General features: G+C 43.1%; 1 protein-coding gene across 3 annotated transcripts in view; it reads right to left on the reverse strand.

The window, feature by feature from the left end:
- LOC147874298 (uncharacterized) overlaps positions 1-27,956 on the reverse strand; it is an 88,416-nt gene that overhangs the window by 8,065 nt on the left and 52,395 nt on the right. For all 3 annotated transcript variants that reach the window (XM_087345716.1, XM_087345715.1, XM_087345714.1), the window contains 17 exons: positions 25,690-27,882; positions 24,829-25,542; positions 23,568-23,785; positions 20,926-23,120; positions 20,065-20,778; positions 18,615-19,021; positions 16,165-18,357; positions 15,304-16,017; positions 14,043-14,260; positions 11,345-13,595; positions 10,535-11,249; positions 9,274-9,491; positions 6,576-8,826; positions 5,766-6,480; positions 4,505-4,722; positions 1,863-4,057; positions 992-1,715 (listed from right to left, as the gene is read on the reverse strand). The gene's annotated coding sequence lies outside the window, so the exon portion shown is untranslated. The remainder of the gene's footprint in view (positions 1-991; positions 1,716-1,862; positions 4,058-4,504; positions 4,723-5,765; positions 6,481-6,575; positions 8,827-9,273; positions 9,492-10,534; positions 11,250-11,344; positions 13,596-14,042; positions 14,261-15,303; positions 16,018-16,164; positions 18,358-18,614; positions 19,022-20,064; positions 20,779-20,925; positions 23,121-23,567; positions 23,786-24,828; positions 25,543-25,689; positions 27,883-27,956) is intronic.

Raw genomic sequence — 27,956 nt, forward strand, 5'->3', positions numbered from 1 at the left:
GCGGACATCACGGCGCACGGAACGACAACCATCAACACTGCACAATGCATACGCCCGAAAACGTGAGTACAGAAGGGATGTGGACTGCCTGCAGGAATATGCCGGGGCACCAACAATGTCGGCGTGAACAACTCTGTAAGCTCCCGAGGAGAGCATTCCACCCTAGGGAATGTTGTGAATGTGCATGTACCTACGTACAGAGGCAAAAGGAGAGGTTACGGTGATGAGAAATTAATCGCGGAAGTTGAAACAAACAATTTCCTTGGCTTACAAGTTGACAACACCTCAGATTGGAAGAAGCACACTGAGTATATTATTCCCTAATTAAGCTCTGCGTGCCTTGCCATCAGAACAGTCATACCACCCATGACAATAGATGCTATAAAGCTAGTTTACTTTGCTTATTTCCACTCTGTGGTGTCTTATGGATTAATATTTTGGGGGAATTCAACAGACAGTAATAAGGCTTTTTACATGCAAAAGAAAATAATCACAACGATGGCAGTTGTCAAAAGCAGCTTACCTTGTAGAGAATTATTTCGTAAATTTAATATACTTCCACTTGCAAGCGAATTTATACTCTGCTTGCTATCATTTGTGGTGGAAAAGTTGGATAATTTTAAAAGAAATACAGATGTACATAATTTAATTACAAGATGTAAACCCTGCTAAATGTCAAAGAGGAGTGTACTTTACACGTGTGAAGTTATCTAATAATCACCAACCAACAATTAAAACTCTATATTGTGATATAAATGTATTCAAGCCTGCACTGAAATTAGCTTTCATACTTGAATTGCAAAATCTGAAGGTTATGTACATTCATATGTGAAACACGTTCTTGTAATTGTGTCAAAAGTACCGAGGTTTACGTATATTGAATGAAGTCCTGAAGTCTATGTTTATTGTATGAAATGACTTGTACTGCATCCTTTGGATTACTCCTAAGAAGGATCTATGGAATGCAAACAAACTCTACTCTCTAACATACCTGAATAATGCAATTCCTTATCCAAGTAACAAACACTCCAGGTGCTTCGTTCTGTCTCGTTCTTCACATCTCCAACTCCAAAAAAGCTGCTTCCCCATCACGCACACAACTGATCTTCTGAAACACTGATATTCAGACAAATTGGTCCTCCATGTCTTCGTTGATGCCAGTAAACACACACTACAGCTACAGTTCACATGAAAGTTGCTACTCAGCACATCCCCTGATCTCAAACTCCTCTTTGAGACAGACTAGGCACTCCCACTAAATCTATAACAGTACACCTCCTCGGAAAGCAAGGTATATAATCGCACGAGGGCCTGAGGTCTTCCTTGTGGCATTGTGAGGCATGCTACGAACACCCCATACTTGGTCACTAGGAATCAAAAGTGGGCAACTGTGGTGTGGTGTGGTGTGGTGTGGTGGCCACATAACCAACATTACAACCTGTAACCCTAGCTGCTTACTTCTACCTTCTTCACTGCGATAAGCTCTTGCACAAATTTAAATCAACAGCTACTGAATTTCCACATGCAAGTCACAAAAACAGAGGCTGCCACCACGAGTCTGTGGGTCATCCCAACCGCATCGACTGATGAATTGTGTCCATCATGCACAGTGGTCATGTCAGCTACCGGAGCAAAGTCTTGCTACCTCCGTAGTAATGATGGACTCGAAACTGCATAACGGCTGAAGTATCCCATATGCTTGCATTCACGCCTACCTGAAACAAAACCATGTACAGAAATAAACATCCGCATTGAGAGACCAGTATTAATTCTTACTACGAAGGCACTCTACACCACATTAATAACCTACTGGCAACTAATCCGGCCTTTCGTGCAACCAAAATATTTCCCACTTTACGTACTTCACACAGGAGAAAGATGACAAACATCAGTTCAAATAAACTTGCAAGCATTGGAAATATAAGAGAGTAAAGCTGCACTCGACTGGGCATGCATCCTACCATCACGCCGTCCGAAGTAAACAATAACAGCAGAGGAGCTGCGCCATTTTCTCGCACGTAGGGACGGCAACGTCTGAAAAACAGCGAACACATCCCGCCACCGGCGGAGCATGAGGGATATTCAATGATCAATATGTGCGCACCCTGACGAACTGTCCTGTCATCTACCGACAATACACCTGAGGTACATGCCCGTCCGCGAACACTACACGGCACTGCCGAACCAAATGCTGACTGAAATACCACTCCAAACACTGTAAAATTATGAAGACCTCAAACTTTATTCCGTGAATACCATTAGTTTCACATCTTCTCCTTTAAAAATGACAGGAAGTAAAGAAAAAAAATAAGGCGAAACGAGCTACCAACTTCGCCTATAAGAAACCAACTACCAATCACTTCCATAACCTCAAAAATCATAAAATAATTTATGAATCCAACCACAACCAATAAACTACAGCTCAATCAACTTAGCACGAAGCACTACGAAACAAGTAGCCCACAATTTGCATCTACATCGCCTACATCCTAGGGCACATTTGTCACATAACCTGTCGGTCGCCGTTATGTTACTGCTCAGATTGATACCAGACACAACTCTTGAATACCTGCACGTCTACCTATAAATCACCCACTGAAATCGTCCACGTCCTTTCCAACACGAACTTATCCTCGTCACATTTCATGTTGGCACTCAAGACATCACGCAAATTCAGCACCGACATTCTCCCTGCGCGATAATTTCTCACAAGTAATTTTGCAGAAGGGCGAAAACGTCTCGCGAGCTGAGTCATTTGAAAAGTACGACCAACATCACCTATAAGACACCAACTAATAAACATTTCCATAACCTAAATATCTTCCATCATTTATGAAAACAGGTGGGATTTCATAAACTACAGCTCAATGAAGGAAGCACTATAAACGATTATTGCATATGTCGCCACTACACAGCCCCCCTGCCACCAGGTTGTACTTCACGAGCATCTATAACACACCCAACGACCCAGCCCACTGGTGACCGTACTTCAACAACACCAACTTCCCTTCGTCAGACTTCATTTTGGCACATGCAGCAATCAACACTTAATACACTACCAACAAAATTAATGCCGGCAATATTCGCTGAAAACCACTTGCAGAAAAACACACACAATCCATAAAACTCATTGCACTTACCTGACTTACAAAAAGCAATCTCATCACTGGCAAGTCACACTTTTCGATCATAGGACAACTGCTATTGCGCATCTCCCGTTAACGACTGTTTGGAAACTCCCTCTCGGTGATGATCACTAAGCATTCCCGTTACCTCCCGCTTTGACATCTCTTTACAGATTTACATGAAGAAAATACAAACTAAGTAATGCGTGGTCAGCACAATTTTAAAGCCCTCCTGGGTCAGAGAACGGACACCCACTATTATCAAGACTGTCCGGTATAGCTATGCCAGAGATCTTCATCACCGCACTTCCTAAACGAGTGAAACTGCAGAGCCCCCCCCCACCCATCTGCTATAGAAACAGATTCACAATGACTGACGTTTTGAAGATCTTCCTGTGGCATTAGCTTGAACTGAGAATGTGAAATGGGATGAAGCAGATAAAACGAAATAACATATTCTTTCCAGGAAGAGGAATCACATCTTTGGTGACAAGCTGCGGCCAAAGCCAAGAGCACCTGCAACTTACAGCCTTTCACACAGGACAAACTCTCTCTCATTCCGAGATGTGTTGGCCACCACACTATGAAGCAGACTCTTATCAACGCAATGTGATTGCGGCCGACATTTCTACTATTTTACTACACTCCGTAGAACACCCCACACACATAACTAGACATCCACACCTTACACGTTCACATGATTCATATCTAAGTTGCTATCACACTTGCAACACAATTACCACAACAGAGCAAGCCCCTGTCAATGGGTTAAATAACAGAAAACTGCACCACCTCTCCAGAGGCACACAAAATTTACACGCTGCATTCAGTCCTCTTCTCCATGTACGCACTCAGCAACAGGACGGCCAACCATCGGGGACACAAGCGGTCTTCTCTCGGAAGTCAGTCTGTCTAGTGTTGGTGCACTCCTCCTGCAATATACCAGGAAAGGTGTAAGATACACAAGAAATCTAGAATCTCAAGGGGCCACTTTCACAGACATTGGAGGCAAAGTCGTCTGAAATGGAACAATCTCATGCCAACTTATTTTATCTAATGGGTGCCTCCTGCTTATTCAAATATTTAATCTGAAATGGGGGCGGGGGGGGAATGCCGTTCATAGACATACAGGGGATTAGACACGTAAGAAAAAACATCCAACATGCAGTCAGCCTCTGTCAGAGCATTACCGTTGCTTGGCAGAAAAAGTATTCCTCTTCCAACTTGGTACACATTCCGAATATTCATCCAGTTAATATTCTTTGTGATATGAAGTCAGAAGACAGTGTCCTACTTCTTGTACTGGTGCCTCTTATGAACAAACAGACAGACACACACACTCACTCACTCACATCCAGTTATTGTAGCTCTATACATACGCTGCCCTTTGTGAGCCAATTAATATGCTCTCTCTTTGAGAAATGTTGGTCCAAAGCCCTATCTCGTGTCAGGGGCACAACACAGAGGTTTTACTCGCCAGTAACAGGTCATCTAACTGCGGCCAATATCGTTCTGGTTCTTCACCCCAGCCATGTCAAACAGAACACCCAGAGGGAACTGAAGCAGGTAACTTCATGATGACGGCATGGCCGGTGTCCTAGAACATTAATGAAAATACATACTTCAGTACCCCAACACAGAGCAAGCGAGCGGACATCACGGCGCACGGAACGACAACCATCAACACTGCACAATGCATATGCCCGAAAACGTGAGTACAGAAGGGATGTGGACTGCCTGCAGGAATATGCCGGGGCACCAACAATGTCGGCGTGAACAACTCTGTAAGCTCCCGAGGTGAGCATTCCACCCTAGGGAATGTTGTGAATGTGCATGTACCTACGTACAGAGGCAAAAGGAGAGGTTACGGTGATGAGAAATTAATCGCGGAAGTTGAAACAAACAATTTCCTTGGCTTACAAGTTGACAACACCTCAGATTGGAAGAAGCACACTGAGTATATTATTCCCTAATTAAGCTCTGCGTGCCTTGCCATCAGAACAGTCATACCACCCATGACAATAGATACTATAAAGCTAGTTTACTTTGCTTATTTCCACTCTGTGGTGTCTTATGGATTAATATTTTGGGGGAATTCAACAGACAGTAATAAGGCTTTTTACATGCAAAAGAAAATAATCACAACAATGGCAGGTGTCAAAAGCAGCTTACCTTGTAGAGAATTATTTCGTAAATTTAATATACTTCCACTTGCAAGTGAATTTATACTCTGCTTGCTATCATTTGTGGTGGAAAAGTTGGATAATTTTAAAAGAAATACAGATGTACATAATTTAATTACAAGATGTAAACCCTGCTAAATGTCAAAGAGGAGTGTACTTTACACGTGTGAAGTTATCTAATAATCACCAACCAACAATTAAAACTCTATATTGTGATATAAATGTATTCAAGCCTGCACTGAAATTAGCTTTCATACTTGAATTGCAAAATCTGAAGGTTATGTACATTCATATGTGAAACACGTTCTTGTAATTGTGTCAAAAGTACCGAGGTTTACGTATATTGAATGAAGTCCTGAAGTCTATGTTTATTGTATGAAATGACTTGTACTGCATCCTTTGGATTACTCCTAAGAAGGATCTATGGAATGCAAACAAACTCTACTCTCTAACATACCTGAATAATGCAATTCCTTATCCAAGTAACAAACACTCCAGGTGCTTCGTTCTGTCTCGTTCTTCACATCTCCAACTCCAAAAAAGCTGCTTCCCCATCACGCACACAACTGATCTTCTGAAACACTGATATTCAGACAAATTGGTCCTCCATGTCTTCGTTGATGCCAGTAAACACACACTACAGCTACAGTTCACATGAAAGTTGCTACTCAGCACATCCCCTGATCTCAAACTCCTCTTTGAGACAGACTAGGCACTCCCACTAAATCTATAACAGTACACCTCCTCGGAAAGCAAGGTATATAATCGCACGAGGGCCTGAGGTCTTCCTTGTGGCATTGTGAGGCATGCTACGAACACCCCATACTTGGTCACTAGGAATCAAAAGTGGGCAACTGTGGTGTGGTGTGGTGTGGTGGCCACATAACCAACATTACAACCTGTAACCCTAGCTGCTTACTTCTAGCTTCTTCACTGCGATAAGCTCTTGCACAAATTTAAATCAACAGCTACTGAATTTCCACATGCAAGTCACAAAAACAGAGGCTGCCACCACGAGTCTGTGGGTCATCCCAACCGCATCGACTGATGAATTGTGTCCATCATGCACAGTGGTCATGTCAGCTACCGGAGCAAAGTCTTCCTACCTCCGTAGTAATGATGGACTCGAAACTGCATAACGGCTGAAGAATCCCATATGCTTGCATTCACGCCTACCTGAAACAAAACCATGTACAGAAATAAACATCCGCATTGAGAGACCAGTATTAATTCTTACTACGAAGGCACTCTACACCACATTAATAACCTACTGGCAAATAATCCGGCCTTTCGTGCAACCAAAATATTTCCCACTTTACGTACTTCACACAGGAGAAAGATGACAAACATCAGTTCAAATAAACTTGCAAGCATTGGAAATATAAGAGAGTAAAGCTGCACTCGACTGGGCATGCATCCTACCATCACGCCGTCCGAAGGAAACAATAACAGCAGAGGAGCTGCGCCATTTTCTCGCAAGCAGGGACGGCAACGTCTGAAAAACAGCGAACACATCCCGCCACCGGCGGAGCTTGAGGGATATTCAATGATCAATATGTGCGCACCCTGACGAACTGTCCTGTCATCTACCGACAATACACCTGAGGTACATGCCCGTCCGCGAACACTACACGGCACTGCCGAACCAAATGCTGACTGAAATACCACTCCAAAGACTGTAAAATTATGAAGACCTGAAACTTTATTCCGTGAATACCATTAGTTTCACATCTTCTCCTTTAAAAATGACAGGAAGTAAAGAAAAAAATTAAGGCGAAACGAGCTACCAACTTCGCCTATAAGAAACCAACTACCAATCACTTCCATAACCTCAAAAATCATAAAATAATTTATGAACCCAACCACAACCAATAAACTACAGCTCAATCAACTTAGCACGAAGCACTACGAAACAAGTAGCCCACAATTTGCATCTACATCGCCTACATCCTAGGGCACATTTGTCACATAACCTGTCGGTCGCCGTTATGTTACTGCTCAGATTGATACCAGACACAACTCTTGAATACCTGCACGTCTACCTATAAATCACCCACTGAAATCGTCCACGTCCTTTCCAACACGAACTTATCCTCGTCACATTTCATGTTGGCACTCAAGACATCACGCAAATTCAGCACCGACATTCTCCCTGCGCGATAATTTCTCACAAGTAATTTTGCAGAAGGGCGAAAACGTCTCGCGAGCTGAGTCATTTGAAAAGTACGACCAACATCACCTATAAGACACCAACTAATAAACATTTCCATAACCTAAATATCTTCCATCATTTATGAAAACAGGTGGGATTTCATAAACTACAGCTCAATGAAGGAAGCACTATAAACGATTATTGCATATGTCGCCACTACACAGCCCCCCTGCCACCAGGTTGTACTTCACGAGCATCTATAACACACCCAACGACCCAGCCCACTGGTGACCGTACTTCAACAACACCAACTTCCCTTCGTCAGACTTCATTTTGGCACATGCAGCAATCAACACTTAATACACTACCAACAAAATTAATGCCGGCAATATTCGCTGAAAACCACTTGCAGAAAAACACACACAATCCATAAAACTCATTGCACTTACCTGACTTACAAAAAGCAATCTCATCACTGGCAAGTCACACTTTTCGATCATAGGACAACTGCTATTGCGCATCTCCCGTTAACGACTGTTTGGAAACTCCCTCTCGGTGATGATCACTAAGCATTCCCGTTACCTCCCGCTTTGACATCTCTTTACAGATTTACATGAAGAAAATACAAACTAAGTAATGCGTGGTCAGCACAATTTTAAAGCCCTCCTGGGTCAGAGAACGGACACCCACTATTATCAAGACTGTCCGGTATAGCTATGCCAGAGATCTTCATCACCGCACTTCCTAAACGAGTGAAACTGCAGAGCCCCCCCCCACCCATCTGCTATAGAAACAGATTCACAATGACTGACGTTTTGAAGATCTTCCTGTGGCATTAGCTTGAACTGAGAATGTGAAATGGGATGAAGCAGATAAAACGAAATAACATATTCTTTCCAGGAAGAGGAATCACATCTTTGGTGACAAGCTGCGGCCAAAGCCAAGAGCACCTGCAACTTACAGCCTTTCACACAGGACAAACTCTCTCTCATTCCGAGATGTGTTGGCCACCACACTATGAAGCAGACTCTTATCAACGCAATGTGATTGCGGCCGACATTTCTACTATTTTACTACACTCCGTAGAACACCCCACACACATAACTAGACATCCACACCTTACACGTTCACATGATTCATATCTAAGTTGCTATCACACTTGCAACACAATTACCACAACAGAGCAAGCCCCTGTCAATGGGTTAAATAACAGAAAACTGCACCACCTCTCCAGAGGCACACAAAATTTACACGCTGCATTCAGTCCTCTTCTCCATGTACGCACTCAGCAACAGGACGGCCAACCATCGGGGACACAAGCGGTCTTCTCTCGGAAGTCAGTCTGTCTAGTGTTGGTGCACTCCTCCTGCAATATACCAGGAAAGGTGTAAGATACACAAGAAATCTAGAATCTCAAGGGGCCACTTTCACAGACATTGGAGGCAAAGTCGTCTGAAATGGAACAATCTCATGCCAACTTATTTTATCTAATGGGTGCCTCCTGCTTATTCAAATATTTAATCTGAAATGGGGGCGGGGGGGGAATGCCGTTCATAGACATACAGGGGATTAGACACGTAAGAAAAAACATCCAACATGCAGTCAGCCTCTGTCAGAGCATTACCGTTGCTTGGCAGAAAAAGTATTCCTCTTCCAACTTGGTACACATTCCGAATATTCATCCAGTTAATATTCTTTGTGATATGAAGTCAGAAGACAGTGTCCTACTTCTTGTACTGGTGCCTCTTATGAACAAACAGACAGACACACACACTCACTCACTCACATCCAGTTATTGTAGCTCTATACATACGCTGCCCTTTGTGAGCCAATTAATATGCTCTCTCTTTGAGAAATGTTGGTCCAAAGCCCTATCTCGTGTCAGGGGCACAACACAGAGGTTTTACTCGCCAGTAACAGGTCATCTAACTGCGGCCAATATCGTTCTGGTTCTTCACCCCAGCCATGTCAAACAGAACACCCAGAGGGAACTGAAGCAGGTAACTTCATGATGACGGCATGGCCGGTGTCCTAGAACATTAATGAAAATACATACTTCAGTACCCCAACACAGAGCAAGCGAGCGGACATCACGGCGCACGGAACGACAACCATCAACACTGCACAATGCATATGCCCGAAAACGTGAGTACAGAAGGGATGTGGACTGCCTGCAGGAATATGCCGGGGCACCAACAATGTCGGCGTGAACAACTCTGTAAGCTCCCGAGGTGAGCATTCCACCCTAGGGAATGTTGTGAATGTGCATGTACCTACGTACAGAGGCAAAAGGAGAGGTTACGGTGATGAGAAATTAATCGCGGAAGTTGAAACAAACAATTTCCTTGGCTTACAAGTTGACAACACCTCAGATTGGAAGAAGCACACTGAGTATATTATTCCCTAATTAAGCTCTGCGTGCCTTGCCATCAGAACAGTCATACCACCCATGACAATAGATACTATAAAGCTAGTTTACTTTGCTTATTTCCACTCTGTGGTGTCTTATGGATTAATATTTTGGGGGAATTCAACAGACAGTAATAAGGCTTTTTACATGCAAAAGAAAATAATCACAACAATGGCAGGTGTCAAAAGCAGCTTACCTTGTAGAGAATTATTTCGTAAATTTAATATACTTCCACTTGCAAGTGAATTTATACTCTGCTTGCTATCATTTGTGGTGGAAAAGTTGGATAATTTTAAAAGAAATACAGATGTACATAATTTAATTACAAGATGTAAACCCTGCTAAATGTCAAAGAGGAGTGTACTTTACACGTGTGAAGTTATCTAATAATCACCAACCAACAATTAAAACTCTATATTGTGATATAAATGTATTCAAGCCTGCACTGAAATTAGCTTTCATACTTGAATTGCAAAATCTGAAGGTTATGTACATTCATATGTGAAACACGTTCTTGTAATTGTGTCAAAAGTACCGAGGTTTACGTATATTGAATGAAGTCCTGAAGTCTATGTTTATTGTATGAAATGACTTGTACTGCATCCTTTGGATTACTCCTAAGAAGGATCTATGGAATGCAAACAAACTCTACTCTCTAACATACCTGAATAATGCAATTCCTTATCCAAGTAACAAACACTCCAGGTGCTTCGTTCTGTCTCGTTCTTCACATCTCCAACTCCAAAAAAGCTGCTTCCCCATCACGCACACAACTGATCTTCTGAAACACTGATATTCAGACAAATTGGTCCTCCATGTCTTCGTTGATGCCAGTAAACACACACTACAGCTACAGTTCACATGAAAGTTGCTACTCAGCACATCCCCTGATCTCAAACTCCTCTTTGAGACAGACTAGGCACTCCCACTAAATCTATAACAGTACACCTCCTCGGAAAGCAAGGTATATAATCGCACGAGGGCCTGAGGTCTTCCTTGTGGCATTGTGAGGCATGCTACGAACACCCCATACTTGGTCACTAGGAATCAAAAGTGGGCAACTGTGGTGTGGTGTGGTGTGGTGGCCACATAACCAACATTACAACCTGTAACCCTAGCTGCTTACTTCTAGCTTCTTCACTGCGATAAGCTCTTGCACAAATTTAAATCAACAGCTACTGAATTTCCACATGCAAGTCACAAAAACAGAGGCTGCCACCACGAGTCTGTGGGTCATCCCAACCGCATCGACTGATGAATTGTGTCCATCATGCACAGTGGTCATGTCAGCTACCGGAGCAAAGTCTTCCTACCTCCGTAGTAATGATGGACTCGAAACTGCATAACGGCTGAAGAATCCCATATGCTTGCATTCACGCCTACCTGAAACAAAACCATGTACAGAAATAAACATCCGCATTGAGAGACCAGTATTAATTCTTACTACGAAGGCACTCTACACCACATTAATAACCTACTGGCAAATAATCCGGCCTTTCGTGCAACCAAAATATTTCCCACTTTACGTACTTCACACAGGAGAAAGATGACAAACATCAGTTCAAATAAACTTGCAAGCATTGGAAATATAAGAGAGTAAAGCTGCACTCGACTGGGCATGCATCCTACCATCACGCCGTCCGAAGGAAACAATAACAGCAGAGGAGCTGCGCCATTTTCTCGCAAGCAGGGACGGCAACGTCTGAAAAACAGCGAACACATCCCGCCACCGGCGGAGCTTGAGGGATATTCAATGATCAATATGTGCGCACCCTGACGAACTGTCCTGTCATCTACCGACAATACACCTGAGGTACATGCCCGTCCGCGAACACTACACGGCACTGCCGAACCAAATGCTGACTGAAATACCACTCCAAAGACTGTAAAATTATGAAGACCTGAAACTTTATTCCGTGAATACCATTAGTTTCACATCTTCTCCTTTAAAAATGACAGGAAGTAAAGAAAAAAATTAAGGCGAAACGAGCTACCAACTTCGCCTATAAGAAACCAACTACCAATCACTTCCATAACCTCAAAAATCATAAAATAATTTATGAACCCAACCACAACCAATAAACTACAGCTCAATCAACTTAGCACGAAGCACTACGAAACAAGTAGCCCACAATTTGCATCTACATCGCCTACATCCTAGGGCACATTTGTCACATAACCTGTCGGTCGCCGTTATGTTACTGCTCAGATTGATACCAGACACAACTCTTGAATACCTGCACGTCTACCTATAAATCACCCACTGAAATCGTCCACGTCCTTTCCAACACGAACTTATCCTCGTCACATTTCATGTTGGCACTCAAGACATCACGCAAATTCAGCACCGACATTCTCCCTGCGCGATAATTTCTCACAAGTAATTTTGCAGAAGGGCGAAAACGTCTCGCGAGCTGAGTCATTTGAAAAGTACGACCAACATCACCTATAAGACACCAACTAATAAACATTTCCATAACCTAAATATCTTCCATCATTTATGAAAACAGGTGGGATTTCATAAACTACAGCTCAATGAAGGAAGCACTATAAACGATTATTGCATATGTCGCCACTACACAGCCCCCCTGCCACCAGGTTGTACTTCACGAGCATCTATAACACACCCAACGACCCAGCCCACTGGTGACCGTACTTCAACAACACCAACTTCCCTTCGTCAGACTTCATTTTGGCACATGCAGCAATCAACACTTAATACACTACCAACAAAATTAATGCCGGCAATATTCGCTGAAAACCACTTGCAGAAAAACACACACAATCCATAAAACTCATTGCACTTACCTGACTTACAAAAAGCAATCTCATCACTGGCAAGTCACACTTTTCGATCATAGGACAACTGCTATTGCGCATCTCCCGTTAACGACTGTTTGGAAACTCCCTCTCGGTGATGATCACTAAGCATTCCCGTTACCTCCCGCTTTGACATCTCTTTACAGATTTACATGAAGAAAATACAAACTAAGTAATGCGTGGTCAGCACAATTTTAAAGCCCTCCTGGGTCAGAGAACGGACACCCACTATTATCAAGACTGTCCGGTATAGCTATGCCAGAGATCTTCATCACCGCACTTCCTAAACGAGTGAAACTGCAGAGCCCCCCCCCACCCATCTGCTATAGAAACAGATTCACAATGACTGACGTTTTGAAGATCTTCCTGTGGCATTAGCTTGAACTGAGAATGTGAAATGGGATGAAGCAGATAAAACGAAATAACATATTCTTTCCAGGAAGAGGAATCACATCTTTGGTGACAAGCTGCGGCCAAAGCCAAGAGCACCTGCAACTTACAGCCTTTCACACAGGACAAACTCTCTCTCATTCCGAGATGTGTTGGCCACCACACTATGAAGCAGACTCTTATCAACGCAATGTGATTGCGGCCGACATTTCTACTATTTTACTACACTCCGTAGAACACCCCACACACATAACTAGACATCCACACCTTACACGTTCACATGATTCATATCTAAGTTGCTATCACACTTGCAACACAATTACCACAACAGAGCAAGCCCCTGTCAATGGGTTAAATAACAGAAAACTGCACCACCTCTCCAGAGGCACACAAAATTTACACGCTGCATTCAGTCCTCTTCTCCATGTACGCACTCAGCAACAGGACGGCCAACCATCGGGGACACAAGCGGTCTTCTCTCGGAAGTCAGTCTGTCTAGTGTTGGTGCACTCCTCCTGCAATATACCAGGAAAGGTGTAAGATACACAAGAAATCTAGAATCTCAAGGGGCCACTTTCACAGACATTGGAGGCAAAGTCGTCTGAAATGGAACAATCTCATGCCAACTTATTTTATCTAATGGGTGCCTCCTGCTTATTCAAATATTTAATCTGAAATGGGGGCGGGGGGGGAATGCCGTTCATAGACATACAGGGGATTAGACACGTAAGAAAAAACATCCAACATGCAGTCAGCCTCTGTCAGAGCATTACCGTTGCTTGGCAGAAAAAGTATTCCTCTTCCAACTTGGTACACATTCCGAATATTCATCCAGTTAATATTCTTTGTGATATGAAGTCAGAAGACAGTGTCCTACTTCTTGTACTGGTGCCTCTTATGAACAAACAGACAGACACACACACTCACTCACTCACATCCAGTTATTGTAGCTCTATACATACGCTGCCCTTTGTGAGCCAATTAATATGCTCTCTCTTTGAGAAATGTTGGTCCAAAGCCCTATCTCGTGTCAGGGGCACAACACAGAGGTTTTACTCGCCAGTAACAGGTCATCTAACTGCGGCCAATATCGTTCTGGTTCTTCACCCCAGCCATGTCAAACAGAACACCCAGAGGGAACTGAAGCAGGTAACTTCATGATGACGGCATGGCCGGTGTCCTAGAACATTAATGAAAATACATACTTCAGTACCCCAACACAGAGCAAGCGAGCGGACATCACGGCGCACGGAACGACAACCATCAACACTGCACAATGCATATGCCCGAAAACGTGAGTACAGAAGGGATGTGGACTGCCTGCAGGAATATGCCGGGGCACCAACAATGTCGGCGTGAACAACTCTGTAAGCTCCCGAGGTGAGCATTCCACCCTAGGGAATGTTGTGAATGTGCATGTACCTACGTACAGAGGCAAAAGGAGAGGTTACGGTGATGAGAAATTAATCGCGGAAGTTGAAACAAACAATTTCCTTGGCTTACAAGTTGACAACACCTCAGATTGGAAGAAGCACACTGAGTATATTATTCCCTAATTAAGCTCTGCGTGCCTTGCCATCAGAACAGTCATACCACCCATGACAATAGATACTATAAAGCTAGTTTACTTTGCTTATTTCCACTCTGTGGTGTCTTATGGATTAATATTTTGGGGGAATTCAACAGACAGTAATAAGGCTTTTTACATGCAAAAGAAAATAATCACAACAATGGCAGGTGTCAAAAGCAGCTTACCTTGTAGAGAATTATTTCGTAAATTTAATATACTTCCACTTGCAAGTGAATTTATACTCTGCTTGCTATCATTTGTGGTGGAAAAGTTGGATAATTTTAAAAGAAATACAGATGTACATAATTTAATTACAAGATGTAAACCCTGCTAAATGTCAAAGAGGAGTGTACTTTACACGTGTCAAGTTATTTAATAATCACCAACCAACAATTAAAACTCTAAATTGTGATATAAATGTATTCAAGCCTGCACTGAAATTAGCTTTCATACTTGAATTGCAAAATCTGAAGGTTATGTACATTCATATGTGAAACACGTTCTTGTAATTGTGTCAAAAGTACCGAGGTTTACGTATATTGAATGAAGTCCTGAAGTTTATGTTTATTGTATGAAATGACTTGTACTGCATCCTTTGGATTACTCCTAAGAAGGATCTATGGAATGCAAACAAACTCTACTCTCTAACATACCTGAATAATGCAATTCCTTATCCAAGTAACAAACACTCCAGGTGCTTCGTTCTGTCTCGTTCTTCACATCTCCAACTCCAAAAAAGCTGCTTCCCCATCACGCACACAACTGATCTTCTGAAACACTGATATTCAGACAAATTGGTCCTCCATGTCTTCGTTGATGCCAGTAAACACACACTACAGCTACAGTTCACATGAAAGTTGCTACTCAGCACATCCCCTGATCTCAAACTCCTCTTTGAGACAGACTAGGCACTCCCACTAAATCTATAACAGTACACCTCCTCGGAAAGCAAGGTATATAATCGCACGAGGGCCTGAGGTCTTCCTTGTGGCATTGTGAGGCATGCTACGAACACCCCATACTTGGTCACTAGGAATCAAAAGTGGGCAACTGTGGTGTGGTGTGGTGGCCACATAACCAACATTACAACCTGTAACCCTAGCTGCTTACTTCTACCTTCTTCACTGCGATAAGCTCTTGCACAAATTTAAATCAACAGCTACTGAATTTCCACATGCAAGTCACAAAAACAGAGGCTGCCACCACGAGTCTGTGGGTCATCCCAACCGCATCGACTGATGAATTGTGTCCATCATGCACAGTGGTCATGTCAGCTACCGGAGCAAAGTCTTGCTACCTCCGTAGTAATGATGGACTCGAAACTGCATAACGGCTGAAGTATCCCATATGCTTGCATTCACGCCTACCTGAAACAAAACCATGTACAGAAATAAACATCCGCATTGAGAGACCAGTATTAATTCTTACTACGAAGGCACTCTACACCACATTAATAACCTACTGGCAACTAATCCGGCCTTTCGTGCAACCAAAATATTTCCCACTTTACGTACTTCACACAGGAGAAAGATGACAAACATCAGTTCAAATAAACTTGCAAGCATTGGAAATATAAGAGAGTAAAGCTGCACTCGACTGGGCATGCATCCTACCATCACGCCGTCCGAAGTAAACAATAACAGCAGAGGAGCTGCGCCATTTTCTCGCACGTAGGGACGGCAACGTCTGAAAAACAGCGAACACATCCCGCCACCGGCGGAGCATGAGGGATATTCAATGATCAATATGTGCGCACCCTGACGAACTGTCCTGTCATCTACCGACAATACACCTGAGGTACATGCCCGTCCGCGAACACTACACGGCACTGCCGAACCAAATGCTGACTGAAATACCACTCCAAACACTGTAAAATTATGAAGACCTGAAACTTTATTCCGTGAATACCATTAGTTTCACATCTTCTCCTTTAAAAATGACAGGAAGTAAAGAAAAAAATTAAGGCGAAACGAGCTACCAACTTCGCCTATAAGAAACCAACTACCAATCACTTCCATAACCTCAAAAATCATAAAATAATTTATGAATCCAACCACACCCAATAAACTACAGCTCAATCAACTTAGCACGAAGCACTACGAAACAAGTAGCCCACAATTTGCATCTACATCGCCTACATCCTAGGGCACATTTGTCACATAACCTGTCGGTCGCCGTTATGTTACTGCTCAGATTGATACCAGACACAACTCTTGAATACCTGAACGTCTACCTATAAATCACCCAGTGAAATCGTCCACGTCCTTTCCAACACGAACTTATCCTCGTCACATTTCATGTTGGCACTCAAGACATCACGCAAATTCAGCACCGACATTCTCCCTGCGCGATAATTTCTCACAAGTAATTTTGCAGAAGGGCGAAAACGTCTCGCGAGCTGAGTCATTTGAAAAGTAGGACCAACATCACCTATAAGACACCAACTAATAAACATTTCCATAACCTAAATATCTTCCATCATTTATGAAAACAGGTGGGATTTCGTAAACTACAGCTCAATGAAGGAAGCACTATAAACGATTATTGCATATGTCGCCACTACACAGCCCCCCTGCCACCAGGTTGTACTTCACGAGCATCTATAACACACCCAACGACCCAGCCCACTGGTGACCGTACTTCAACAACACCAACTTCCCTTCGTCAGACTTCATTTTGGCACATGCAGCAATCAACACTTAACACACTACCAACAAAATTAATGCCGGCAATATTCGCTGAAAACCACTTGCAGAAAAACACACACAATCCATAAAACTCATTGCACTTACCTGACTTACAAAAAGCAATCTCATCACTGGCAAGTCACACTTTTCGATCATAGGACAACTGCTATTGCGCATCTCCCGTTAACGACTGTTTGGAAACTCCCTCTCGGTGATGATCACTAAGTATTCCCGTTACCTCCCGCTTTGACATCTCTTTACAGATTTACATGAAGAAAATACAAACTAAGTAATGCGTGGTCAGCACACTTTTAAAGCCCTCCTGGGTCAGAGAACGGACACCCACTACTATCAAGACTGTCCGGTATAGCTATGCCAGAGATCTTCATCACCGCACTTCCTAAACGAGTGAAACTGCAGAGCCCCCCCCCACCCTCTGCTTCCGAACAGATTCACAATGACTGACGTTTTGAAGATCTTCCTGTGGCATTAGCTTGAACTGAGAATGTGAAATGGGATGAAGCAGATAAAACGAAATAACATATTCTTTCCAGGAAGAGGAATCACATCTTTGGTGACAAGCTGCGGCCAAAGCCAAGAGCACCTGCAACTTACAGCCTTTCACACAGGACAAACTCTCTCTCATTCCGAGATGTGTTGGCCACCACACTATGAAGCAGACTCTTATCAACGCAATGTGATTGCGGCCGACATTTCTACTATTTTACTACACTCCGTAGAACACCCCACACACATAACTAGACATCCACACCTTACACGTTCACATGATTCATATCTAAGTTGCTATCACACTTGCAACACAATTACCACAACAGAGCAAGCCCCTGTCAATGGGTTAAATAACAGAAAACTGCACCACCTCTCCAGAGGCACACAAAATTTACACGCTGCATTCAGTCCTCTTCTCCATGTACGCACTCAGCAACAGGACGGCCAACCATCGGGGACACAAGCGGTCTTCTCTCGGATGTCAGTCTGTCTAGTGTTGGTGCACTCCTCCTGCAATATACCAGGAAAGGTGTAAGATACACAAGAAATCTAGAATCTCAAGGGGCCACTTTCACAGACATTGGAGGCAAAGTCGTCTGAAATGGAACAATCTCATGCCAACTTATTTTATCTAATGGGTGCCTCCTGCTTATTCAAATATTTAATCTGAAATGGGGGCAGGGGGGAATGCCGTTCATAGACATACAGGGGATTAGACACGTAAGAACAAACATCCAACATGCAGTCAGCCTCTGTCAGAGCATTACCGTTGCTTGGCAGAAAAAGTATTCCTCTTCCAACTTGGTACATATTCCGAATATTCATCCAGTTAATATTCTTTGTGATATGAAGTCAGAAGACAGTGTCCTACTTCTTGTACTGGTGCCTCTTATGAACAGACAGACACACACACTCACTCACTCACTCACATCCAGTTATTGTAGCTCTATACATACGCTGCACTTTGTGAGCCAATTAATATGCTCTCTCTTTGAGAAATGTTGGTCCAACGCCCTATCTCGTGTCAGGGGCACAACACAGAGGTTTTACTCGCCAGTAACAGGTCATCTAACTGCGGCCAATATCGTTCTGGTTCTTCACCCCAGCCATGTCAAACAGAACACCCAGAGGGAACTGAAGCAGGTAACTTCATGATGACGGCATGGCCGGTGTCCTAGAACATTAATGAAAATACATACTTTAGTACCCCAACACAGAGCAAGCGAGCGGACACCACGCCGCACGGAACGACAACCATCAACACTGCACAATGCATATGCCCGAAAACGTGAGTACAGAAGGGATGTGGACTGCCTGCAGGAATATGCCGGGGCACCAACAATGTCGGCGTGAACAACTCTGTAAGCTCCCGAGGTGAGCATTCCACCCTAGGGAATGTTGTGAATGTGCATGTACCTACGTACAGAGGCAAAAGGAGAGGTTACGGTGATGAGAAATTAATCGCGGAAGTTGAAACAAACAATTTCCTTGGCTTACAAGTTGACAACACCTCAGATTGGAAGAAGCACACTGAGTATATTATTCCCTAATTAAGCTCTGCGTGCCTTGCCATCAGAACAGTCATACCACCCATGACAATAGATACTATAAAGCTAGTTTACTTTGCTTATTTCCACTCTGTGGTGTCTTATGGATTAATATTTTGGGGGAATTCAACAGACAGTAATAAGGCTTTTTACATGCAAAAGAAAATAATCACAACAATGGCAGGTGTCAAAAGCAGCTTACCTTGTAGAGAATTATTTCGTAAATTTAATATACTTCCACTTGCAAGTGAATTTATACTCTGCTTGCTATCATTTGTGGTGGAAAAGTTGGATAATTTTAAAAGAAATACAGATGTACATAATTTAATTACAAGATGTAAACCCTGCTAAATGTCAAAGAGGAGTGTACTTTACACGTGTCAAGTTATTTAATAATCACCAACCAACAATTAAAACTCTAAATTGTGATATAAATGTATTCAAGCCTGCACTGAAATTAGCTTTCATACTTGAATTGCAAAATCTGAAGGTTATGTACATTCATATGTGAAACACGTTCTTGTAATTGTGTCAAAAGTACCGAGGTTTACGTATATTGAATGAAGTCCTGAAGTCTATGTTTATTGTATGAAATGACTTGTACTGCATCCTTTGGATTACTCCTAAGAAGGATCTATGGAATGCAAACAAACTCTACTCTCTAACATACCTGAATAATGCAATTCCTTATCCAAGTAACAAACACTCCAGGTGCTTCGTTCTGTCTCGTTCTTCACATCTCCAACTCCAAAAAAGCTGCTTCCCCATCACGCACACAACTGATCTTCTGAAACACTGATATTCAGACAAATTGGTCCTCCATGTCTTCGTTGATGCCAGTAAACACACACTACAGCTACAGTTCACATGAAAGTTGCTACTCAGCACATCCCCTGATCTCAAACTCCTCTTTGAGACAGACTAGGCACTCCCACTAAATCTATAACAGTACACCTCCTCGGAAAGCAAGGTATATAATCGCACGAGGGCCTGAGGTCTTCCTTGTGGCATTGTGAGGCATGCTACGAACACCCCATACTTGGTCACTAGGAATCAAAAGTGGGCAACTGTGGTGTGGTGTGGTGGCCACATAACCAACATTACAACCTGTAACCCTAGCTGCTTACTTCTACCTTCTTCACTGCGATAAGCTCTTGCACAAATTTAAATCAACAGCTACTGAATTTCCACATGCAAGTCACAAAAACAGAGGCTGCCACCACGAGTCTGTGGGTCATCCCAACCGCATCGACTGATGAATTGTGTCCATCATGCACAGTGGTCATGTCAGCTACCGGAGCAAAGTCTTGCTACCTCCGTAGTAATGATGGACTCGAAACTGCATAACGGCTGAAGTATCCCATATGCTTGCATTCACGCCTACCTGAAACAAAACCATGTACAGAAATAAACATCCGCATTGAGAGACCAGTATTAATTCTTACTACGAAGGCACTCTACACCACATTAATAACCTACTGGCAACTAATCCGGCCTTTCGTGCAACCAAAATATTTCCCACTTTACGTACTTCACACAGGAGAAAGATGACAAACATCAGTTCAAATAAACTTGCAAGCATTGGAAATATAAGAGAGTAAAGCTGCACTCGACTGGGCATGCATCCTACCATCACGCCGTCCGAAGTAAACAATAACAGCAGAGGAGCTGCGCCATTTTCTCGCACGTAGGGACGGCAACGTCTGAAAAACAGCGAACACATCCCGCCACCGGCGGAGCATGAGGGATATTCAATGATCAATATGTGCGCACCCTGACGAACTGTCCTGTCATCTACCGACAATACACCTGAGGTACATGCCCGTCCGCGAACACTACACGGCACTGCCGAACCAAATGCTGACTGAAATACCACTCCAAACACTGTAAAATTATGAAGACCTCAAACTTTATTCCGTGAATACCATTAGTTTCACATCTTCTCCTTTAAAAATGACAGGAAGTAAAGAAAAAAATTAAGGCGAAACGAGCTACCAACTTCGCCTATAAGAAACCAACTACCAATCACTTCCATAACCTCAAAAATCATAAAATAATTTATGAATCCAACCACACCCAATAAACTACAGCTCAATCAACTTAGCACGAAGCACTACGAAACAAGTAGCCCACAATTTGCATCTACATCGCCTACATCCTAGGGCACATTTGTCACATAACCTGTCGGTCGCCGTTATGTTACTGCTCAGATTGATACCAGACACAACTCTTGAATACCTGCACGTCTACCTATAAATCACCCACTGAAATCGTCCACGTCCTTTCCAACACGAACTTATCCTCGTCACATTTCATGTTGGCACTCAAGACATCACGCAAATTCAGCACCGACATTCTCCCTGCGCGATAATTTCTCACAAGTAATTTTGCAGAAGGGCGAAAACGTCTCGCGAGCTGAGTCATTTGAAAAGTACGACCAACATCACCTATAAGACACCAACTAATAAACATTTCCATAACCTAAATATCTTCCATCATTTATGAAAACAGGTGGGATTTCATAAACTACAGCTCAATGAAGGAAGCACTATAAACGATTATTGCATATGTCGCCACTACACAGCCCCCCTGCCACCAGGTTGTACTTCACGAGCATCTATAACACACCCAACGACCCAGCCCACTGGTGACCGTACTTCAACAACACCAACTTCCCTTCGTCAGACTTCATTTTGGCACATGCAGCAATCAACACTTAATACACTACCAACAAAATTAATGCCGGCAATATTCGCTGAAAACCACTTGCAGAAAAACACACACAATCCATAAAACTCATTGCACTTACCTGACTTACAAAAAGCAATCTCATCACTGGCAAGTCACACTTTTCGATCATAGGACAACTGCTATTGCGCATCTCCCGTTAACGACTGTTTGGAAACTCCCTCTCGGTGATGATCACTAAGCATTCCCGTTACCTCCCGCTTTGACATCTCTTTACAGATTTACATGAAGAAAATACAAACTAAGTAATGCGTGGTCAGCACAATTTTAAAGCCCTCCTGGGTCAGAGAACGGACACCCACTATTATCAAGACTGTCCGGTATAGCTATGCCAGAGATCTTCATCACCGCACTTCCTAAACGAGTGAAACTGCAGAGCCCCCCCCCACCCATCTGCTATAGAAACAGATTCACAATGACTGACGTTTTGAAGATCTTCCTGTGGCATTAGCTTGAACTGAGAATGTGAAATGGGATGAAGCAGATAAAACGAAATAACATATTCTTTCCAGGAAGAGGAATCACATCTTTGGTGACAAGCTGCGGCCAAAGCCAAGAGCACCTGCAACTTACAGCCTTTCACACAGGACAAACTCTCTCTCATTCCGAGATGTGTTGGCCACCACACTATGAAGCAGACTCTTATCAACGCAATGTGATTGCGGCCGACATTTCTACTATTTTACTACACTCCGTAGAACACCCCACACACATAACTAGACATCCACACCTTACACGTTCACATGATTCATATCTAAGTTGCTATCACACTTGCAACACAATTACCACAACAGAGCAAGCCCCTGTCAATGGGTTAAATAACAGAAAACTGCACCACCTCTCCAGAGGCACACAAAATTTACACGCTGCATTCAGTCCTCTTCTCCATGTACGCACTCAGCAACAGGACGGCCAACCATCGGGGACACAAGCGGTCTTCTCTCGGAAGTCAGTCTGTCTAGTGTTGGTGCACTCCTCCTGCAATATACCAGGAAAGGTGTAAGATACACAAGAAATCTAGAATCTCAAGGGGCCACTTTCACAGACATTGGAGGCAAAGTCGTCTGAAATGGAACAATCTCATGCCAACTTATTTTATCTAATGGGTGCCTCCTGCTTATTCAAATATTTAATCTGAAATGGGGGCGGGGGGGGAATGCCGTTCATAGACATACAGGGGATTAGACACGTAAGAAAAAACATCCAACATGCAGTCAGCCTCTGTCAGAGCATTACCGTTGCTTGGCAGAAAAAGTATTCCTCTTCCAACTTGGTACACATTCCGAATATTCATCCAGTTAATATTCTTTGTGATATGAAGTCAGAAGACAGTGTCCTACTTCTTGTACTGGTGCCTCTTATGAACAAACAGACAGACACACACACTCACTCACTCACATCCAGTTATTGTAGCTCTATACATACGCTGCCCTTTGTGAGCCAATTAATATGCTCTCTCTTTGAGAAATGTTGGTCCAAAGCCCTATCTCGTGTCAGGGGCACAACACAGAGGTTTTACTCGCCAGTAACAGGTCATCTAACTGCGGCCAATATCGTTCTGGTTCTTCACCCCAGCCATGTCAAACAGAACACCCAGAGGGAACTGAAGCAGGTAACTTCATGATGACGGCATGGCCGGTGTCCTAGAACATTAATGAAAATACATACTTCAGTACCCCAACACAGAGCAAGCGAGCGGACATCACGGCGCACGGAACGACAACCATCAACACTGCACAATGCATATGCCCGAAAACGTGAGTACAGAAGGGATGTGGACTGCCTGCAGGAATATGCCGGGGCACCAACAATGTCGGCGTGAACAACTCTGTAAGCTCCCGAGGTGAGCATTCCACCCTAGGGAATGTTGTGAATGTGCATGTACCTACGTACAGAGGCAAAAGGAGAGGTTACGGTGATGAGAAATTAATCGCGGAAGTTGAAACAAACAATTTCCTTGGCTTACAAGTTGACAACACCTCAGATTGGAAGAAGCACACTGAGTATATTATTCCCTAATTAAGCTCTGCGTGCCTTGCCATCAGAACAGTCATACCACCCATGACAATAGATACTATAAAGCTAGTTTACTTTGCTTATTTCCACTCTGTGGTGTCTTATGGATTAATATTTTGGGGGAATTCAACAGACAGTAATAAGGCTTTTTACATGCAAAAGAAAATAATCACAACAATGGCAGGTGTCAAAAGCAGCTTACCTTGTAGAGAATTATTTCGTAAATTTAATATACTTCCACTTGCAAGTGAATTTATACTCTGCTTGCTATCATTTGTGGTGGAAAAGTTGGATAATTTTAAAAGAAATACAGATGTACATAATTTAATTACAAGATGTAAACCCTGCTAAATGTCAAAGAGGAGTGTACTTTACACGTGTCAAGTTATTTAATAATCACCAACCAACAATTAAAACTCTAAATTGTGATATAAATGTATTCAAGCCTGCACTGAAATTAGCTTTCATACTTGAATTGCAAAATCTGAAGGTTATGTACATTCATATGTGAAACACGTTCTTGTAATTGTGTCAAAAGTACCGAGGTTTACGTATATTGAATGAAGTCCTGAAGTTTATGTTTATTGTATGAAATGACTTGTACTGCATCCTTTGGATTACTCCTAAGAAGGATCTATGGAATGCAAACAAACTCTACTCTCTAACATACCTGAATAATGCAATTCCTTATCCAAGTAACAAACACTCCAGGTGCTTCGTTCTGTCTCGTTCTTCACATCTCCAACTCCAAAAAAGCTGCTTCCCCATCACGCACACAACTGATCTTCTGAAACACTGATATTCAGACAAATTGGTCCTCCATGTCTTCGTTGATGCCAGTAAACACACACTACAGCTACAGTTCACATGAAAGTTGCTACTCAGCACATCCCCTGATCTCAAACTCCTCTTTGAGACAGACTAGGCACTCCCACTAAATCTATAACAGTACACCTCCTCGGAAAGCAAGGTATATAATCGCACGAGGGCCTGAGGTCTTCCTTGTGGCATTGTGAGGCATGCTACGAACACCCCATACTTGGTCACTAGGAATCAAAAGTGGGCAACTGTGGTGTGGTGTGGTGGCCACATAACCAACATTACAACCTGTAACCCTAGCTGCTTACTTCTACCTTCTTCACTGCGATAAGCTCTTGCACAAATTTAAATCAACAGCTACTGAATTTCCACATGCAAGTCACAAAAACAGAGGCTGCCACCACGAGTCTGTGGGTCATCCCAACCGCATCGACTGATGAATTGTGTCCATCATGCACAGTGGTCATGTCAGCTACCGGAGCAAAGTCTTGCTACCTCCGTAGTAATGATGGACTCGAAACTGCATAACGGCTGAAGTATCCCATATGCTTGCATTCACGCCTACCTGAAACAAAACCATGTACAGAAATAAACATCCGCATTGAGAGACCAGTATTAATTCTTACTACGAAGGCACTCTACACCACATTAATAACCTACTGGCAACTAATCCGGCCTTTCGTGCAACCAAAATATTTCCCACTTTACGTACTTCACACAGGAGAAAGATGACAAACATCAGTTCAAATAAACTTGCAAGCATTGGAAATATAAGAGAGTAAAGCTGCACTCGACTGGGCATGCATCCTACCATCACGCCGTCCGAAGTAAACAATAACAGCAGAGGAGCTGCGCCATTTTCTCGCACGTAGGGACGGCAACGTCTGAAAAACAGCGAACACATCCCGCCACCGGCGGAGCATGAGGGATATTCAATGATCAATATGTGCGCACCCTGACGAACTGTCCTGTCATCTACCGACAATACACCTGAGGTACATGCCCGTCCGCGAACACTACACGGCACTGCCGAACCAAATGCTGACTGAAATACCACTCCAAACACTGTAAAATTATGAAGACCTCAAACTTTATTCCGTGAATACCATTAGTTTCACATCTTCTCCTTTAAAAATGACAGGAAGTAAAGAAAAAAATTAAGGCGAAACGAGCTACCAACTTCGCCTATAAGAAACCAACTACCAATCACTTCCATAACCTCAAAAATCATAAAATAATTTATGAATCCAACCACACCCAATAAACTACAGCTCAATCAACTTAGCACGAAGCACTACGAAACAAGTAGCCCACAATTTGCATCTACATCGCCTACATCCTAGGGCACATTTGTCACATAACCTGTCGGTCGCCGTTATGTTACTGCTCAGATTGATACCAGACACAACTCTTGAATACCTGAACGTCTACCTATAAATCACCCAGTGAAATCGTCCACGTCCTTTCCAACACGAACTTATCCTCGTCACATTTCATGTTGGCACTCAAGACATCACGCAAATTCAGCACCGACATTCTCCCTGCGCGATAATTTCTCACAAGTAATTTTGCAGAAGGGCGAAAACGTCTCGCGAGCTGAGTCATTTGAAAAGTAGGACCAACATCACCTATAAGACACCAACTAATAAACATTTCCATAACCTAAATATCTTCCATCATTTATGAAAACAGGTGGGATTTCGTAAACTACAGCTCAATGAAGGAAGCACTATAAACGATTATTGCATATGTCGCCACTACACAGCCCCCCTGCCACCAGGTTGTACTTCACGAGCATCTATAACACACCCAACGACCCAGCCCACTGGTGACCGTACTTCAACAACACCAACTTCCCTTCGTCAGACTTCATTTTGGCACATGCAGCAATCAACACTTAACACACTACCAACAAAATTAATGCCGGCAATATTCGCTGAAAACCACTTGCAGAAAAACACACACAATCCATAAAACTCATTGCACTTACCTGACTTACAAAAAGCAATCTCATCACTGGCAAGTCACACTTTTCGATCATAGGACAACTGCTATTGCGCATCTCCCGTTAACGACTGTTTGGAAACTCCCTCTCGGTGATGATCACTAAGTATTCCCGTTACCTCCCGCTTTGACATCTCTTTACAGATTTACATGAAGAAAATACAAACTAAGTAATGCGTGGTCAGCACACTTTTAAAGCCCTCCTGGGTCAGAGAACGGACACCCACTACTATCAAGACTGTCCGGTATAGCTATGCCAGAGATCTTCATCACCGCACTTCCTAAACGAGTGAAACTGCAGAGCCCCCCCCCACCCTCTGCTTCCGAACAGATTCACAATGACTGACGTTTTGAAGATCTTCCTGTGGCATTAGCTTGAACTGAGAATGTGAAATGGGATGAAGCAGATAAAACGAAATAACATATTCTTTCCAGGAAGAGGAATCACATCTTTGGTGACAAGCTGCGGCCAAAGCCAAGAGCACCTGCAACTTACAGCCTTTCACACAGGACAAACTCTCTCTCATTCCGAGATGTGTTGGCCACCACACTATGAAGCAGACTCTTATCAACGCAATGTGATTGCGGCCGACATTTCTACTATTTTACTACACTCCGTAGAACACCCCACACACATAACTAGACATCCACACCTTACACGTTCACATGATTCATATCTAAGTTGCTATCACACTTGCAACACAATTACCACAACAGAGCAAGCCCCTGTCAATGGGTTAAATAACAGAAAACTGCACCACCTCTCCAGAGGCACACAAAATTTACACGCTGCATTCAGTCCTCTTCTCCATGTACGCACTCAGCAACAGGACGGCCAACCATCGGGGACACAAGCGGTCTTCTCTCGGATGTCAGTCTGTCTAGTGTTGGTGCACTCCTCCTGCAATATACCAGGAAAGGTGTAAGATACACAAGAAATCTAGAATCTCAAGGGGCCACTTTCACAGACATTGG

Source organism: Zootermopsis nevadensis, unplaced genomic scaffold (genome assembly GCF_977971745.1).
Source record: "Zootermopsis nevadensis isolate Lab colony 2312 unplaced genomic scaffold, Znev_1.0 Znev_ptg000009l, whole genome shotgun sequence".
Taxonomy (NCBI): Eukaryota; Metazoa; Arthropoda; class Insecta; order Blattodea; family Termopsidae; genus Zootermopsis; species Zootermopsis nevadensis.